Genomic DNA, 20216 nt, shown 5'->3' with positions numbered 1-20216 from the left:
GGATTTTATTGGGCGTTCTATACTCCCAACCAGCAACCGATCTGAAGTCACTGTCAAGAGGGCAGTGATGATTCACAGTATTATGCTGGGGAAGGAGATAGAGATTCATCACCTGATTCTTGTTGAAATTTACATGTTTGCAAACAAGGAATCCACTGAGGCCAAATTAGCCTACCCAAGCTTGATTAGTCTGTTATGCAAAGATACGGGGGTACAGATGGGTGTGGATGAATATATCATAGTTGAATGCCCAGTTACCAAAAAAGTGATGGATGGATGGTGTGTGGTAGAAGTTAGGCCAATTAAGAGATTATAATATCATAGAATAGCATTGCAAGTATAGCTCTTAACCAGTTAAAATCCGCCTCACCAATTTAAAAAGAGTGTCACAAAAATTTTAGAATAGAAACAAATACTGGGAGTATAAATCCCAAGTCGTCTCCCAACGAGTTGCGAGAAAGTATGCTATTTTATTAATTAGGAATTTTCTGAGAGTTTTGAGAGTTGAATAATGGGAAATTAAATAATTGTAAATTTAAGCAATAAAAATAAACTAAGAATAATTATTGATATTCTGAATAAAAAGGCCTTAACTGGGGGAATGATTAATTGGAAGTTCTATCCTTGTTGGGATCTCTTAAGTGTAGTATTAAAAAGGTTGTTGTTTTCACTTAGTTAACCCTTACTAAATAAAGGAAAGTCAAGCGATTGAGCTAACCCTTATTCGCAAATCCTAGTCCTCTCCCTTGGGAAGCCTTCCAACTCAAGTGTCTCCTTTTAATCAATCCCCATGTCAAGTATAATCTACTCCATTGACATGAATATAACGCTCATAACAATATAAGAAGACATGATGAATTAAATAAAAATAGGGATTTAAATTGATTAAAAATAAAAGTAATCATTTGCATTAACAATTCATGAAAATAATCCAATTACTGCTTTAAACAAGAATTAAGAATATGAAATAAATTAAAGAATAAGTAAGGAAACAAACTAGAATAATGTCTTCAACGGAGGTAATGACTTCTTCAATATCCAAAAGCAAAAGCAACAAACTATGAATGTAAAGAGAATCTAGAGGGGAAGTAATCCTCTCTAAATTCAGATCTAAAAAACCTAAAACTATCCTAATGAGAATATGTGAAGTCGTCTAAAGCTGTGTATCTAATCTCTATCTGTGTGTGTGTCGGGTCTCTGCATGTTCTCTGGCTTTATTATGTGTTTCTGGGCCAAAAACTGGGTCAAAACGCGGCCCGAAATCGCCCCCAGCATTTTCTGTTAAGATTGCAGATCGCGCAGGTCACGCGTACGCGTCGTCTACGCGTTCGCATCATTCAGCGATTTTTCTTGTCACGCGAGCGCGTCGTCCACGCGTTTGCATCATTCGTGCAGACTCCAATCCATGCGTACGCGTCAGGCATGCGTACGCGTCGCTGCATTTGACGCGTACGCGTCACTGCATTTTTCTCTATTCCACGCGGTCGCGTGAGCCACACGCGCGCATCGATGTTCGCTGGTCATCTCCTTAGTTTCTTGTGTTTCTTCCATTTTTGCAAGCTTCCTCTCCATTCTCTAAGCCATTCCTGCCCTATGAAGCCTGAAATACTTAACACACGAAACACGGCATCGAGTGGCATAAAGGAGAATTAAAATATACTAATTAAAGATCTTTAGAAAGCAAGTTTTTAATCATGAACCAATACTAGGAAGGGATTATAAAATCATGCAAATCATATGAATAAGTAGGTAAAGGCTTGATTAAACCACTCAATTAAATACAAGATAAACCATAAAATAGTGGTTTATCAACCTCCCCACACTTAAACATTAGCATGTCCTCATGCTTAGCTTAAGGAGATAAAATAAATGAGTAGGAAAAAGTGAGACTCATGCAATACAATGCAATGCAACCTATGTATATGAATGTAACTACATGATTTTGTCTACTTGGTTAAAAATAAATAAGTAAGTTCTTCAAGACAAAAATAAATTAAATTCCACTAATTAAAATTCATACAGTAAAAGTAAGTAAACCTGTAAGAAGACAGCTCATAAAAGCAGGGAACATAGAATTAAGCATTGAACCCTCACTGATGGTGTATGTGCACTCTAGTGTATAGGTATTCACTCTACTCTTCTCTAATCATGCTTTCTAAACCTTGTTCTTCACCTAACCAATCAACAAGTATTTAATGTACCAATGCAAACATCATGAGGTCTTTTAAAGGTTGTAATGGGGCCAAGGAAAAGGTGAGGGTATATATATGGCTAAGTGAGCTATAAATTGAATCCTTGATTATCCTAAACTTTCACCTAACATACATACTCTATTTTCTTCTTAAATCATCCTTAGGTTTCCCAAAATTCTCCTACTTTTTGTTTTACATACTCATGCATCAACTTTTCTCTTGATTTTTATTGAACTTAACTTAGCATTGGGGTAATTTTGTCCCCTTATTCATTTATCTAATTTCTTATTTATTTGAATATTTTTGGATTTTTTTTTGCAGCAGAAAAATAACATTACCAATGCACATGGATTTATAATTTTTCTTAGTTTCACATGAGTAGGTACCCAAATTCCCAATATTTTATCATGATACATTCCCTTATTAACCCATGTTCCCACAATTTTGCCATACTTGATTGACACACACTTCCTATCTTAAGCTAATCAAAGATTCAATTTGGGGTATTACTTGTTTTTCTGCTTAAGGCTAGTAATGTGGTAAAAATCTAGAACAAATGGGATTAAATGGCTCAAATTGGCTAACAAAGGTAAATGGAAGGATAAGCTATTTGGGGTAAGTGAGTTAATAAAATAATGGCCCCAATCATATGCATGCATATAACACATTAAATATTAGACATATAGGATGGAACAAAATATAGATTACAATCATAGAGAAGTAAACACACAAGAATAAAATTTTATGGTTAAATATTGTAACCATTTCATTAAGCTCAAATCTCACATGTTTGTGTGTTCTAGCTTTAAACCATGTTCCAAATACAACTTCCAAACAAGTTTAACACAAAAGTTTTGATTTAAATTAGTGAAATTTTTCAAAAATAGGGTCTTAAAAGGAAACTTATTATTTTCTAACCAATTAGAACATGCATGCAATTACCTATTACTATGCAATTTATCCTATTCTAATAAAAGAAAAATTAAATAAATATCCTATTTTATTGGTGCAGAGAAAGAGAAATTACCTCTGGAAGTCAGGTACTGACCAACCTCCCCACACTTAAAGCTTGGCACTGTCCTCAGTGCCGTTAGTTAGGAACAAAGGGGGGCTGGTAGCAGCATCTCCACAATCGGGACCGTCATGGCTCCCTGTGCTGGTAAATGAAGTGGAGTCAGGGGTGTTTGTGTCTTCTTTAGGTGGGTAGTTACCAACAATTAGCTCCTTGAGGTATGTAAATCTGCGCTTGTTACGGCGCTCTCTTTGCTTTCCTTTTTGGTCAAGCCTGTCTAATCTCTCAAGTATCTGATAGAGTAGTTGGTTTGTTAAAGGTGCTTGTGATGTGGTAGGAGAAGGAATGTCTTCTGCTGGTTCTGTGCTCCGATTGATAGTGCTGCTGGAGGTCTGATATACTTCCCGTTAGGAACGTATTGATCATCTCGTGGAATCATGGCCTTGGTGTCCCCAGCTCTGTAGAAAACTCCGACTGCTGAGACTAGATCTGAAACTAAGGCGGGAAAAGGTAGGTTGCCTGCAATCTGTACGTGTCCCATAGCATGCCAAATGTGTCTTGGTAAATTGAGGTGCTGGTCTGTAAGGATACACCAGAGTAGAACAGCCATGTCTGTAGTGAAGGAGGACTCGTGAGTGCTTGGAAAGACATAATGGGACATGATCTGTGCCCATACTCGAGCCTCTACGGTGAATGCTGAAGCCAATATATTCTTAGGTCAAGATTGATGGTGTCTATAGATCCATCTGCTTCCAGGTTGTGCTATAACTCTGAGAACGGCATCCCAGTCAAATTGGTATGTCTGGCGTTTGAATGAGGCTTCTTGGAATATGTCCAATCCTTCTGGAGCAGGGGGAGGATCTAAAGCTCGCTGAATGGCCTCTTCTGTTATGGGGACTTGCTTCTGACGGACATAGACAGACTGCATGATTGGCATGTGAAAATTGGAGTAGAATTCAACTACCCATGAAAGGTTAACCTACCGTGGCTGTCTCCGTAGGAATCCCCATTGTCTTCGTTCAATTCACAGCTCAACAAATTCAACAATGTTGGTCGGGAGGATGAGAAGGTATTCGTTATTATAGTTCCTCTCAGCCAGGATAGGGAACATCTGCTCACATTAGCAGTTAGGGAACCACGCAGTGTCCTTTGCTGGAAAAACTTTTTCTTTTTCATCGACCTTGATTATCCTTTTGATTCGTTTTGTTGAGGGCTTTACTACTGTTGAAGAGGGCTCTGCCACTAATGTTCTTTTAGTTCCTTTCCTTGCTGGTGGTTTGGGATTAGCTTTTTCTTTACCTTTCCTGGTGGCCATCCTGAAAAGGGAAAAGGTAAGTAATTTTAAAACTTAAGAGTTAGAGCAAGGAAGAAAAGGGTACAGGTGATAATCAATGCACGGTAAAGAAGGATGTCGTTAACACATGGTCGCGAATCCATGTGAAAAGTTCATCAATAGAAATATAGCAAGCACATTTGATGGCAATTTAATGCAAGATGTTTATTGGCATGCCGGCAAAGGCATGAGTAGCATAGATCAAGCATTAAATGTCCAAGTTAGATTATCAACCCTTTCAAACTAACAATCTGTTTGTATTGATAATTATATTTAATTAATAAAATATAAAAATGGGTTTTGTGAAAAACAGGCGTTAGAGTAGTAGAATAGAATAATTTAAAATAGTGTGCAGTGCCATACGGCCTTTTTCACAAACACATAGCATGCATGGTGAATATGTTATTGAAAGTATTAATTTGAACATGCAAGCAACCCTTTAAGAAGTAATTTTAATTGTCAAACAATTCCACAATAACTCACAAGCAAAATATAGAAGTAAATAATCACCTAATTAAATTTCTAACACCAATTAAAGGAATGAAAAGAAAGAGAAAGAAAAAAAGAAAATATAGATAATGGAAGTAAAAAGAAAAAGAAAATATAAATAAAAATAATAAAGGAAAAGTAAAAAGTAAATAAAAAAAGAAAAGAACCTCGATAATGGGTGTGAAAAATAAGGGAGGGAGAAAGTAAAGAATGAGAAAGAATAAAGAAGGAAGAAGAGAGAAGAAAGAAATAAGAAAGGAAAGAAAAGATTTAGATTTGGGAAAGAAAGGATAAGATATTTGGCTGATATGGATAAGCTGTGCGTCGCTTGTGACGCGGACGCGTGGGTCACGCGATCGCGTGGTGTGTGATAAGTTCAGGTAACGCGGACGCGTAGGTCACGCGATCGCGTGACCTAATTTTTGCTTTTGGCGCGAGTGCAGCCGTGCATTTGCGCAACTCTCTTTTTCATACTCTCATTGCAAAATTTTTGGGTGACGCGATCGCGTGGGTGACGCGATCGCGTGAATGGCCATATTTGAAAAACGACGCGGACGGGTAGGGCACGCGTTCGCGTGGTAGGGATTGTGCTTCTAGCATCATTCCATCCCTACTCCACCATAAGTCTCTACCATACACCCTTTTACGTCGATTTTGCAGGGCCACGCGTTCGCGTGGGTGACGCGGACGCGTGGGTGGATATTTTCTCAAATGACGCGAGCGCATCAGCGACGCAGTCGCGTAGGCATATTTGTGCCTAAGGCATGCCTCCAGCCACGCTTTCACGTGACTCTCTACTTCTTTTCTCCTTGTTTTGAAAGCACTATTGACGCGGACGTGTCAGCGACGCTGACGCGTCGCGTGCATTTTTTTTATATGCAGTATGTAAATGCAAATGCAGGCTATATGCAGAGATTATGAGAAGAGTCATTAACAAAAATAAAAATAGAATAAAGTAAAATAAAACTAAGACTGAAACTGAACAATCATACCATGGTAGGTTGTCTCCCACCTAGCACTTTGTTTTTACGTCCTTAAGTTGGACGTTCTTCAAGCTTATTCTGCTACTGTTGGTGGGTCTTCCAAGAGGAAAACCTCTAGTTCTTTGTGATCCTTTATCTTTTCTCCATGATAAATCTTCAGGCGATGTCCATTGACCTTTAGGAATTTTGAGCTAAAAGGATGACGCAGGTGAAAAACTCCGTATGGCTCTGCCTTTTCTACTCTATAGGGACTTTTCTATTGTGATCTTAGTTTGTCTGGCATAAGCCTCAGTCTGGAGTTATAAAGAAGAACTAACTCCCCTGGTCTGAATTCTCTCCTTTTTATGTGTTTCTCATGGACAGCCTTCATCTTCTCTTTGTATCGCCTGGAGTTGTCATATGCTTCTAGGCGAAGATTCTCTAACTCTGCTAGTTGCAGCTTTCTTTCAGCACCACATTCTTCAAAATTCATATTGCATTCCCTTACAGCCCAGAAGGCCTTGTGTTCCTCCTCTACTGGAAAGCGGCAAGCCTTTCCATATACTAAGCGAAAGGGGCTCATTCCGATAGGTGTTTTGTATGCTGTTCTATATGCCCAGAGTGCATCTTGTAGCCTTGCACTCCAGTCTTTCCTATGGGGCTTTACTATTTTCTCCAGAATGCATTTAATCTCCCTGTTAAACACTTCTGCTTGTCCATTGGTTTGAGGATGATAAGTTGTTGCTATTTTATGAACAATCTCGTGCTTCTTCAGTAATCCTGTTAGTCTCCTGTTACAAAAGTGAGTGCCTTGATTGCTCACGATTGCTCGTGGTGATCTAAAGCGACATATAATATGATTTCTAACAAAGGAAACAACAGTGTTAGCATCATCAGTATGGGTAGGAATTGCTTCCACCCATTCAGAAACGTAATCTACAGCTAACAGTATATAAAGGTGACCATTAGAGTTTGGAAATGGACCCATGAAGTCAATGCCCCAAACATCAAAAATTTCACAGAAAAGCATAATTTGTTGAGGCATCTCATCCCTCTTGGATATATTACCAAATCTTTGGCATAGGGAACAAGATTTACAAAATTCAGCAGCATCTTTAAAAAGAGTAGGCCACCAGAATCCATAGTCTAAGACTTTTCTAGCTGTTCTTTGAGGGCCAAAATGTCCTCCACTCTCAGAAGAGTGGCATGCCTCTAAAATGGACTGAATTCTGTTTGAGGTACACACCTTCTAATTACCTGGTCAGCACCACACCTCCACAACTATGGGTCATCCCATATATAATATTTAGACTCGCTTTTCAGCTTCTCCCTTTTATGTTTATTAAAACTTGGAGGGAAGGTATGGCTAACTAGATAATTAGCTACTGGTGCATACCAAGAAACTACTTCGGTTACTGCTTGCAAACTATCAAATGGAAAAGTATCATTGATAGGAGTCGAGTCATCCTTAATGTGCTCAAGGCGACTCAAGTGGTCTGCCACTAAATTCTGGTTACCACTCCTATCCTTAATTTCTAAATCAAATTCTTGTAGCAACAGTATCCATTGTATTAGCCTTGGTTTGGACTCTTTTTTAGCTAATAAATATTTTAGAGCTGCATGGTCTGAGTACACTACTACTTTAGTACCAAGTAAATAGGCTCAGAATTTATCCAGAGCGAAAACAATAGCAAGAAGCTCTTTTTCAGTAGTAGTGTAATTGGATTGAGCAGCATCTAAGGTTTTAGATGCATAAGCAATGACAAAAGGATCCATACCTTCGTGCTGAGCCAGTGCGGCTCCTACTGCATGGTTGGAGGCATCACACATAATTTCAAATTGCTGGCTCCAGTCTGGTCCTTAATGAATCTCCTGTAAAAACCAGCAAGGCCAAGGAACGAACGGATTTCCCTCACAGAGGAGGGGTAAGGTAAACTAGAAATGACATCTACCTTTGCTGGATCTACTGAAATACCAATTTTAGAGACAAGATGTCCTAGAACAATCCCTTGTATTACCACAAAGTGACATTTTTCAAAATTCAATACAAGGTTTGAACTAACACATCTGTCCAATACTTTAGCTAAACTATCCAAGCAAAGGTCAAATGAATCACCATATATGCTAAAATCATCCATAAATACTTCCATACAGTTCTTAATAAGATATAAAAAGATACTCATCATGCATCTTTGGAAAGTAGCCGGTGCATTACATAAGCCAAAAGGCATTCTTTTATAAGCATACATTCCAAAGCGACATGTAAAAGTGGTCTTCTCCTGATCCTCAGGAGCTATATGGATTTGAAAGTAGCCTGTATAACCATCTAGAAAGCAATAATGGGATTTACCTGACAGGCGATCGAGCATTTGATCAATAAATGGCAAGGGATAATGATCCTTGCGAGTAGCTTGGTTGAGACACCTATAGTCAATGCAAACCCTCCATGAATTCTGCACTCTATTTGTCAGGAGTTCTCCATGTTCATTCTTTATTGTTGTGACTCCAGACTTCTTGGGCACCACTTGTACTGGACTGACCTATTCACTGTCTGAGATGGGGTAAATGATATCTGCTTCAAGTAGTCTGGTTACTTCTTTCTTGACAACTTCTAAGATGGTTGGATTCAATCTTCTTTGGGGTTGACGGACGAGTTTTGATTCCTCTTCTAAATATATTCTATGCTCACAAACTTGAGGACTGATGCCTACTATATCCGCCAAGCTCCATCCAATTGCTCTCTTATGCTTTTTCAGCATACTAAGTAGTTGTTCTTCCTGTTGAGAAGTGAGTTCCCTTGCAATAATGAATGGAAACTTCTGATTATCCTCAAGGTAAACATACTTGAGGTGTGGAGGAAGGGGCTTCAATTCTAGTTTCTGCTCTTGGCTAGGTTCTGGATCATCCGGGGCTGGTGGTAATGGTAAAGTGTCTTCATTATGTTCAGAGGGTGTCCCCACACTTGGACCTTGCTCCATGTGCTTCTCTTCTAATTCTTCTTGGTGAACTTCAGCTATAGTTTCATCAATAATATCGCACTGAAAGATAGAATGATCTTCCGGAGGGTGCTTCATAGCTTCATTTAAACTGAAACTCACTATTCTACCATCTATCTCAAAGGAGTAAGTTCCTGAGAATGCATCCAGCTTGAACTTTGAGGTTTTCAGGAATGGTCTTCCAAGCAGGATTGATGATGGTCTTCCTGAGTCATTAAGGGGCATTTCCAGGATATAGAAGTCAATGGGAAAGGTGAGCCCCTTAATGCTCACTAATACATCTTCAGCAATTCCAACTACTGTAATAATGCTTTTATCTGCTAACACAAAACGAGCTGCCGACCTTTTTAAGGGAGGGAGCCTTAAAGTATCATATATAGACAATGGCATTATACTAACACATGCTCCTAAGTCATACATGCAATCAGAAAATATTACACCTCCAATGGTACAGTTTACCATACATGGACCTGGATCACTACATTTTTCAGGTATACTTCCTATTAAAGCAGATATAGAACTACCTAAAGGAATAGTTTCTAATTCATTAATTTTATCTTTATGAATGCATAAATTCTTTAAAAACTTTGCATATTTAGGCACTTGCTGAATAACATCAAAAAGGGAAACAGTTACCTCAACCTTTTTGAAAATTTCTACCATTTTGGGATCAAGTTCCGTTTGCTTTCTGGGCTTTCTTGCAAGGTGTGGGAATGAGATAGGGATGGTACTACTTGCGGCTTCTGTATCCTTTGGTGCTCCATTCCTTGGCTGATCTAATTCTTCTTCAACCTTGTCTTGTACTTCATCTTCCTCTTCAGCATCTTCCATATCAGCATCTTCTACTTCCACTGAGTCTTCAATTGGGGCGTGTTCTACTGGGCTTGGCTCCTCCTGATTCCTCTCTAGCAGTGTGGTTCTGGACCTCAAAGTGATGGCATTGATGCCACCCTTGGGATTAGGTAAGGGTTGAGAAGGAATTCCATTGAAGCTTGAAGGTTGGTTGGTGGAAGCAGGTAGTGATTCTATCTGGACGGTGAGAGCTTGTAAAGTGGCATTCAGACCATTTAAAGTAGAGTTCAGTGTAGTCTGCATGTCTTGTTATCCTTGTGCAAGAGAACGAAGCATCTCATCATTTGATGAGGAAGTGGGATAAGTGATCTGTGGGACTTATTGTTGGTTATGCTGGGGTCCTTGTGACTATCTTAGGTGAGGAGCTCTGTAAGGTTGGTTCTGATTCTGCTGTCTATTGTTATTATTCCACCTCTGGTTTCCATTGTTGTCTCTGCCTCCTCTGTTATAGTTGTCTCTCCAGCAATGGTTGGAATTATCTCTCCAACCTTGGTTGGAGTTGTCCTGCTATCCTTGGTTATAGTTTCCTCCTTGGTTGTAGTTACCGCCTTGTTGATTGTATCCTTGATTCGGACGGTCATAAAAGTTATGAGTAGTTGCCAGAGTGTTATCTTCTTGTTGGAGCTACGGGCATTCATCAATATAATTACTATAGTCAGCACAGATTCTGCATACTTTTTTGTGGAACTAGCTATTGGCTTTGTTGTGGTGTGGCAGGCTGAGCTTGTTGTTGTTGGTTCAACTGCATTTGCTTCAGTAGGTTAGTAATTTCACATATACTCTATGTAAGAGAAGAAGTTTCAGTGCTGGAGGAGACCTCTGCAACATCTTTCGAATGGCTATTCCTATGCCTGTAATTTCTGGTGGATTTTACAAAGTCGTTGATCAGTTGCCATGCTTCATCTGCGGTCTTGTACTTTTTCAGAAAACCATTACTAGCACCATCTAGTGTGGTTCTATCCCGAGGCTTCATGCCTTGAGTGAAATAACTTATTAACACTAGCCTGTCAATCATATGATGGGGGCATGCGTCCAGAAGGTTCTTAAAACGCTCCCAGTACTCATAGAGAGTTTCTGATTCTCCTTGAACAATGCATGAGATCTCTTTCCTTAGTCTGTCAGTAACTTCAGCTGGAAAGTATTTTTCCAGAAATTTTCTCTTGAGTGTATCCCAGTTGGTAACAGTTGCTTCAGGTTGGGAGTAGTACCACTACCTTGCCTTTCTCTCAAGAGAAAATGGGAAGGCAGTTAATAGAATAGAAGTTTCATTCGCACCATGACGCCTAACAGTAGAACAGGCTGTTTGGAAATCCCTTAGGTGCTTAATAGGCTCTTGAGCAGGTAAGCCATGAAACTTGGGCATCAAGTTGATTAATGCAGTTTTCAGCTTAAAATCTGCAGCCAGAGTTGGATGATGCACTTGATACGACTGCAGTGTAAAATCTGGGGCTCTAGCTTCCTGGAGAGTAATCCTCCTAGGTTCTGCCATGTTATCTACACGTGAATCAACTGAATCAGTAGTAAAGGAGCTTGTTTCATTCTCAGATGGCGGTTTAGATTTGCCCTCAGATCAGACTGGTGAATCGATAACAATCACTTCACCACCCTTAGAGGCTAACCTGCGTCGAGCTCGCCTAATACGTGAAATAGTTCTTTAAATTTCAGGATCAAACGCGGCTAAGCTCAGATCAAGCAATGAACGCATCATTCAATGAAAGAAACATATAGCTCATGATAATAAAATAAAAATAAAATATGCAAATAAGGATAAAAATATGTACACTAATTAATAATTTAGCACACAGTTGCAAATCCCGAGCAACGGCGCCAAAAACTGGTGCGTGGCAGAAGTTAGGCCAGTTAAGAGATTATAATATCATAGAACAGCGTTGCAAGTATAGCTCTTAACCAGCTAAAATCCGCCTCACCAATTTAAAAAGAGTGTCACAAAAATTTTAGAATAGAAAAAATACTAGGAGTATGAAACCCAAGTCGTCTCCCAACGAGTTACGAGAAAGTATGCTATTTTATTAATTAGGAATTTTTCGAGAGTTTTGAGAGTTGAATAATGGGAAATTAAATAATTGTAAATTTAAGCAATAAAAATAAACTAAGAATAATTATTGATATTCTGAATAAAAAGGCCTTGACTGGGGGAATGATTAATTGGAAGTTCTATCCTTGTTGGGATCTCTTAAGTGTAGTATTAAAAAGGTTGTTGTTTTCACTTAGTTAACCCTTACTAAATAAAGGAAAGTCAAGCGATTGAGCTAACCCTTATTCGCAAATCCTAGTCCTCTCCCTTGGGAAGGTCTAGCATTAGTAAATACAGAACTAGCCAACAACTTCCAGTTTAAACAGCACTTAAGCCTTCCAACTCAAGTGTCTCCTTTTAATCAACCCCCATGTCAAGTATGGAATCTACTCCATTGACATGAATATAACGCTCATAAAAATATAAGAAGACATGATGAATTAAATAAAAATAGGGATTTAAATTGATTAAAAATAAAAGTAATCCTTTGCACTAACAATTCATAAAAATAATCCAATTACTGCTTTAAACAAGAATTAAGAATATGAAATAAATAAAAGAGTAAGTAAGGAAACAAACTAGAATAATGTCTTGAACGGAGGTAATGACTTCTTCAATATCCAAAAGCAAAAGCAACAAACTACGCATGTAAAGAGAATCTAGAGGGGAAGTAATCCTCTCTAAATTCATATCTAAAAACCTAAAACTATCCTAATGAGAATATGTGAAGTCGTCTAAAGCTGTGTATCTAATCTTTGTTTGTGTGTGTGTCGAGTCTCTGCATGTTCCCTGGCTTTATTCCGTGTTTCTGGGCCGAAAACTGGGTCAAAACACGGCCCGAAATTGCCCCCAGCGTTTTCTGTTAAGATTGCAGATCGCGCAGGTCACGCGTACGCGTCGTCCACGCGTTCGCGTCATTCAGCGATTTTTCTTGTCACGCGAGCACGTCGTCCACGCGTTCGCGTTATTCGTGCAGACTCCAATCCACGCGTACGCATCACTGCATTTTTCTCTATTCCACGCGGTCGCGTGAGCCACGCGTGCGCGTCGATGTTCGCTGGTCATCACCTTAGTTTCTTATGTTCCTTCCATTTTTGCAAGCTTCCTCTCCATTCTCTAAGCCATTCCTGCTCTATGAAGCCTGAAACACTTAACACACGGATCACGGCATCGAGTGCCATAAAGGAAAATTAAAATATACTAATTAAAGATCTTTAGGAAGCAAGTTTTTAATCATAAACCAATACTAGGAAGGGAGTATAAAATCATGCAAATCATATGAATAAGTAGGTAAAGGCTTGATGAAACCACTCAATTAAACACAAGATAAACCATAAAATAGTGGTTTATCAATGGACCTCAAATTCAAGATAACCTCATCAAGAGGGGGGCGCATGAGCTCCTCCCAGAATTTCCTCAATTTAACTATTGGGCCCGCTTAGAAGCATCTGTCACCAAGCTACAAGAAGCTGTGAATCAACTCAAAGAAGAGCAGCAGAATCAAAACAGCATGCTCTGTAAAATGCTCATAGAATAAGAGAAACAAGGTCGTGAAATACAGGAGCTAAAGCGTCAAAAGCTGTCCCTTGAAGAGTTGGACGTCCCACAGATTGAAGGAGCACCTACCCCTCAAAATCAAGGTTGTTGAGTCCTAACTCTGTGATAACTTTTATTATTAGAACCCTATTTTAAGAGTTACATAAGCATTAGTATTAGAGTCATTTATTTTTATGTCTTTAATTTCCTTTCTTTTATTATTATTTGTCTGCTTTTATGTTTATTTTATCTCTTTTTTTATTCCATAAAGTTTAGAGTCTATGTCTTAAAGCTATGAATGATTCCATGAATCCGTCACCTTTCTTAAATGAAAAATGTTTTTATTTGCAAAAGAACAAGAAGTGCATAGTTTTGAAATTTATCTTGAAATTAGTCCAATTATTTTGATGTGGTGGCAATACTTTTTGTTTTCTAGATGAATGCTTGAACAGTGCATATTTTTTATAGTGAGGTTTATGAATGTTAAAATTGTTGGTTCTTGAAAGAACAATGAAAAAAAGAGAAATGTTATTGATAATCTGAAAAATCATAAAATTGACTCTTGAAGCAAGAAAAAGCAAGCAAAAAAAGCCAGTAACCCTTTAAACTAAAAGGCAAGGGTAAAGAGGATCTAAGACTTTGAGCATTAATGGATAGGAGGCTACAAAGGAATAAAATTCTGGCCTAAGCGGCTAAATCAAGCTCTCTCTAACCATGTGCTTGTGGCATGAAGGTCCAAGTGAAAAGCTTGAGACTGAATGGTTAAAGTCGTGGTCCAAAGCAAAAGAGTGTGCTTAAGAGCTCTGGGCACCTCTAACTGGGGACTCTAGCAAAGCTGAGTCACAATCTGAAGAGGTTCACCCAGTCATGTGTCTGTGGCATTTATGTATCCGGTGGTAATACTGGAAAACAAAATACTTAGGGTCACTGCCAAGACTCATAAAGTAGGTGTATTCAAGAATCAACATACTGAACTAGAAGAATCAATAACACTATCTGAATTCTGAGTTTTTATGGATGCCAATCATTCTGAACTTCAAAGGATAAAGTGAGATGCCAAAACTATTCAGAAGCAAAAAGGCTACTAGTCCCGCTCATCTAATTGGAACTAAGCTTCATTGATATTTTTGAATTTATTGTATATTCTCTTCTTTTTATCCTATTTTGTTTTTAGTTGCTTGGGGACAAGCAACAATTTAAGTTTTGGTGTTGTGATGAGCGGATAATTTATATCCTTTTTGGCAGTGTTTTTACATAGTTTTTAGTATGATTTAGTTACTTTTTATTATATTTTTATTAGTTTTTATTCAAAAATCACATTTCTGGACTTTACTATGAGTTTGTGTATTTTTCTGTGATTTCAGGTATTTTTTGGTTGAAATTGAGGGACCTGAGCAAAAATCTTATTCAGAGGTTGAAAAAGGACTGCAGATGCTGTTGGATTCTAACCCTCTTGCACTCGAAGTGGATTTTCTGGAGCTACAGAATCCCAATTGGCGTTAAAATCTAGCCAAAAAATTTCTGGCATAAAACCCCAAAACTGGCATAATTCTTGGCGTTAGACGCCTATTTTGGCACCCAGGGTGGCGTTTAACTCCAGCTTTAGGCATATGCACGTGAAAGCTTGAAAGCTCAGCCCAAACAGTCACCAAGTGGGTCCCGGAAGTGGATTTCTGCACTATCTACACTTAATTACTCATTTTTTGTAAACCTAAGTTACTAGCCTAGTATAAAAACTACTTTTAGAGATTCAGTTTACACCATATGACATTTTTTACATTTCACATTGTATCTTCTATGGCATGAGTCTCTAAACCCCATAGGTGGGGGTGAGGAGCTCTGTTGTGTTTCAATGGACTAATGCAATTACTACTGTTTTCTATTAAATCACGCTTGATTCTGTTCTAAGATACTCACTCGTACTTCAATATGGAGAATGTGATGATCCGTGACACTCATCATCATCCTCAACTTATGAACGCGTGCCTGAAAATCACTCCCGTTCTATCTGAGCTCAATGTAGTCATTGGGTGACAGTTTGAGTGTGTATCTCTTGGGTCTCTAATCCACGGACCGAGTCCGTGCGATTAGAACCTTCGTGGTAGAGGCTAGAACCAATTGGCAGCATTCTTGGGATCCGAAAAGTCTAAACCTTATCTGTGGTATTCTGAGTAGGATCCGGGAAAGGATGACTGTGACGAGCTTCAAACTCACGAATGTTGGGCACAAAGACAGTGTGCAAAAGGATAGAGAGATCCTATTCTGACACTAGTGAGAACCGACAGATGATTAGCTGTGTGGTAGCTGTACTTGGTATTTTTCATCCGAGACGAGAAATTTGACAGTTGATTAGCCGTGCAAAGATCGTACCTGGTATTTTTCATCCGAGAGGATCATACAGCTTGCCATTGAAGGAAGCCATGCGTGTTTGGAGAATAATACAGTAGGAAAGCAGAGATTCAGACGACAGAGCATCTCCGAAACCTTAACCTGTTCCTCATTACTGAATCACAAGTATCATTTATTTCATGTTATTTACTTTTCATAAAGAAAATCAATTATATCATTTGAATCTCCTGACTAAGAATTACAAGATAACCATAGCTTGCTTCAAGCTGACAATCTCCGTGGGATCGACCCTTACTCACATAAAGTATTACTTGGATGACCCAGTGCACTTGCTGGTTAGTTGTGCGGTGTTGTGAAAAGTGTAATCACAATTTCGTGCACCAAAGGCACATAAGGAAAGCAAGATAAAATTGCAAGAAAAGTAAATCTACAACTACTAATTACAAAGAATTAACAACAAGCAATTCAACAATAAAGGAAATCAAACATAAATTGCATTAAAAGAGAATTAGAAAGAGGAAAGGTAGAAGAACAAGAAATTGTAAAGGAAAAGTAGATGAAAGCAAGAATTAAACCTAGATCTAAGAAATCCTAATCTACATCTAACTTAATTCTAGAGAGAAGAGAGAGCTTCTCTCTCTAGAAACTAACTAAAGCATTCCCTCCAAAATTCAATTATGACTCCCTCCCCCTTTGACTCCTCTTGATTTCTGCATATAATAGGCTCAGAAATGAGTTGGATTTGGGCCTGGGAAGCCCAAAAATCGCCCCCAGCGTTTTCACTTTAATGAAGTCACGTGCGAGCATCAACACGTATGTGTCGCTTGGCAATTTGCGTTCGACGCATACGCGTTATGTACGCGTACATGTCACCATGCGACTTCACATTCCATGCGTGCGCGTCTACTACACATGCATGTCAATGAATGCATCCCAAATCCTTGATTTCCCATAATTTCTCCACTTTGTATGCTTTTCTCTTCATACCTTTGATCCATTCCTAGCCTTTTCAACCTGAAATCACTAACACACATATCAAGGCATCTAGTGGAATCAAAGGTGAATTAAAATTAACTAATTAAGGGCCTAAAAAGCATGTTTTCACTCTTAAGAGCAAATTAAGGAGAATATACAAAACCATGTTATTTTGGTGAATAAATGTGGGAAAGGGTGATAAAACCCCCTAAATTCAGCATAGAATGCACCACCAAATAGTGGTGCATCATATATCCCAGCAAATAGCCCAATCACTAGGCAAGTGATGGAAAGCTCCAGAATACCAGATGATCATCCCAAAAGGAAGAAACTTGAGCCTCTTCAAACACAAGAGATCCTTCCAATTGAATACTGGACCCAATTAGAAGCATCTGTTGCACAATTGCAAACCACCTTGGATCAATTAAGAGAGGAGCAAAAAGACCAAACTTGCATGGTTTGCAAACTAGTCAAGGAATAAGAGAAGCAGGGGCATGAACTAGAAGTGCTGAAGCATCAGAAATTATCCCCTTAAGAGCCTAACGCCAACCATGATTAAGGTGGTTGAGTTCCACCTCCCTACTTCTGTGCCTATTTTAGTTGCTATTTCTTATGTTTAGATTTACATGATCACTAGTAGCATTATTAGGATTTAAGTTTCTATTTTTTGTTTTACCAATTAGGTATAAAATATTCATCTTACTATCTCATTGAACTTGAATAAAATTTCGATTTTTTTAAACAGTAAGAATACATAAATTTTGAGTTATATAATAAGAATAATTTAATTATTTGATGTGGTGGCATTGCTTTATTTTCTGAATGCATGAATAAACAGTGCATGTTTGATGTTGGAGTTAAAAATGTTGGCTTTTGAAAGAATGATGAAAAAGAAGAAGTATTGTTGGTAATCTGAAAAATCCAAAAGTTGATTCTGGAAGCAAGAAAAATCAGCAAAAAGAAAGAAGCGAAAAAAAAGAGAAAAAAAAGAGCAGAAAAAGAAAGAAAAAGGAAAAGCCAATAGCTCTTTAAACCAAAAGGCAAGAGAAAGGATCTAAGGCTTTGAGCATCAATGGTTAGGAGGGCCTAAAAGAAACAAAATCTTGACCTAAACAGTTCAAATGAGCTACTTCCCTAACTATATGCTTGTGGTGTGAAGGTGTCAAGTGAAAAGCTTAAGACTGAGCAGTTAAAGTTGTGATCCAAAGCAAAAGAGTGTGCCTAAGAACTCTGGACACCACTGGCTGGAGATTCTAGCAATGCTGAATCACAATCCTAAAGGGCTCACCCAGTTAAGTGTCTGTGGCGTTTATGTATCTGGTGGTAATACTGGAAAACAAAGCACTTAGGATCATGGTCAAGACTCAAAAGAAGCTGTGTTTAAGAATAAAAAAGAACTGAACTTGGAGAATCAATAGTATCATCTGGATTTTGAGTTCCTATAGATGCCAATTATTTTGAGCTTCAAAGGAAAGTGAGATGTCAAAACTATTCAGAAGTGAATAGCCACTAGTCCCACTCATCTAATTGAAACTGAGCTTTATTGAAAACTCTGAGATTTATTGTATTCTTCTCTTCTTTTAATCCTACTTTGTTTCTGGTTGCTTGGGGACAAGCAACAGTTTAAGTTTGGTGTTCTGATGAGCAGAGATTTTATACACTTTTTGGCATCATTTTCATATAGTTTTTATTAGGTTTTGTTTAAGTTTTGCTATATTTTCATAGGTTTTAGTACAAAATTCATATTTTTGGATTCTACTTTAAGTTTTTGTGTTTTATGCTGATTTCAGGTATTTTTTGGCTGAAATTGAGGAGCTTTAGAATAGTCTGATTCAGAGACAGATAAACGACTACAGATGCTGTCAGATTCTGACCTCCATGCACTCAAAGGTAAATTTCTAGAAGTACAGAAGTCCAAAAGGCGTGCTCTCAACAGATACGGAAAGCTAACATCTAGGGCTTTCTAGAAATATATAATAGTCCATACTTTGCTCTGGAAATAAAGGCCCAAAACTGGCGTTCAATTCCAATTACCTATCTCATTTCTGGCGTTGGATGCCCAAAAGGGAGCAGTTGGCGTCCAACGCCCAAAATGGAGTCCAAAGCTGCCGTCCAACACCCCAAAGGGAGTACCAACTCGTGGCTTCACTCAAGCTCGGCCCAAAGACTCACCAAGTGGGCCTGGAAAGTAGATTTTCACACTACAAGACTAATTTATATTATTTCTGTAATCCTGAGTTATTAGATTAGTATATATAGAACAAGGATCACCCTTGTTCAAAAACTTTATGCCATATTTTCGAATAAATTACTTTCTGTAAGCTATGAGTCACTAACCTCCTAAGGTTAAGGTTAGGAGCTCTGCTGATTCTTATGGATTAATAATATCATTGTTCTATTTTAATCTATGCTTGATTCCATTCTAAAATGTATCTTCGTTCTTCATCCTAATGAATTGGGAGTGTAACTTGACCGTCGTCCCTATTCTACATGGGTTCGTGCGAGTCCTTGATGGGATAGTACTGAATCACAAGCTTGATTATACATCTCTTAGATGGCTATTCTACGACTTCATTCGGGACTTGGAGACATCAGTTCAGCCGAGGTACGGGGCGATTAGGGCCTTTGTGGTATAGGCTAGAATCAGGAAGCAGCATTCTCTGATCCGAAAGGTCCAACCTTGTCTGTGGCGCTTTGAGTAGGATCACCAAGGGAATGGACTACAGGAGCTTCACCCCGTTCAGATTAGATGACCACTGACCTGGCGTTTGATCTGAAGCAGAGGAGATTAATGACCACTGACCTGGCGTTAATCACTTACAGCCTGCCATGGAATGAATCATCAGAAGTTGAAGTAGACAGTGAAAAAAGTTGATCCAGAAGGAGGAAGCATCTCTGAAGCCTCAACCGTTCTCTTATCATTGATTTCACACCAATTAAGTAATTCTATCTCTATTCTGTTTTTATGCGTTTTTCTCAACAACTATATTTTTTATCTGCCTGACTAAGATCTACAAGATAGTCATTGCTTGTTCAAACCAACAATCTCCGTGGGATCAACCACTACAAAGTTTTTGTTTATTTGTGGCAGTTTTTTTTCTTATTTTTGGAGGTTTATAACCCCCAAAATTTGAGCTGCCACGAGGTCTTTTGTGGGGTTTTTAAAAACTTCCATAATCTATTCAGTAGAGGTTTTGTATATGTTTAGTAAGGGTTTTATATTAGACTTTTGTGGTGGTTTTAAATCACTTTTCTGGCAGTTTAAAACCCCCCACAAATTGATTTTTTAATTTAACTAAAATTAACTATTTTGTGAGATTTTTAAACCTCCACAAATCCTATAATTATTTATTTATTTTTAATTTCAAATCATTCATTAATCTCATCTTATTTACATATTTTCAAATTAAAAATTTATTTTTAATATCAAAATTTAAAAACTAAATCTTTTATAATACAATTCCTCATTATAAGACATAACTCTA

At 38.2% G+C, this 20216-nt stretch overlaps 1 non-coding gene across 1 annotated transcript; it reads left to right on the top strand.

Annotated features, from left to right (window-relative positions):
* The first annotated feature begins 10845 nt into the window (after window positions 1-10845).
* On the top strand, window positions 10846-10953 carry LOC112745500 (small nucleolar RNA R71). The gene has a single exon (XR_003173425.1). It is a non-coding gene; the product is annotated as a small nucleolar RNA R71 (small nucleolar RNA).
* Window positions 10954-20216: the final 9263 nt, after the last annotated feature.

This window comes from Arachis hypogaea, chromosome 14 (genome assembly GCF_003086295.3).
Source record: "Arachis hypogaea cultivar Tifrunner chromosome 14, arahy.Tifrunner.gnm2.J5K5, whole genome shotgun sequence".
NCBI classification, from domain to species: domain Eukaryota; kingdom Viridiplantae; phylum Streptophyta; class Magnoliopsida; order Fabales; family Fabaceae; genus Arachis; species Arachis hypogaea.
This window is presented reverse-complemented; position numbering and strand designations above follow the sequence as displayed.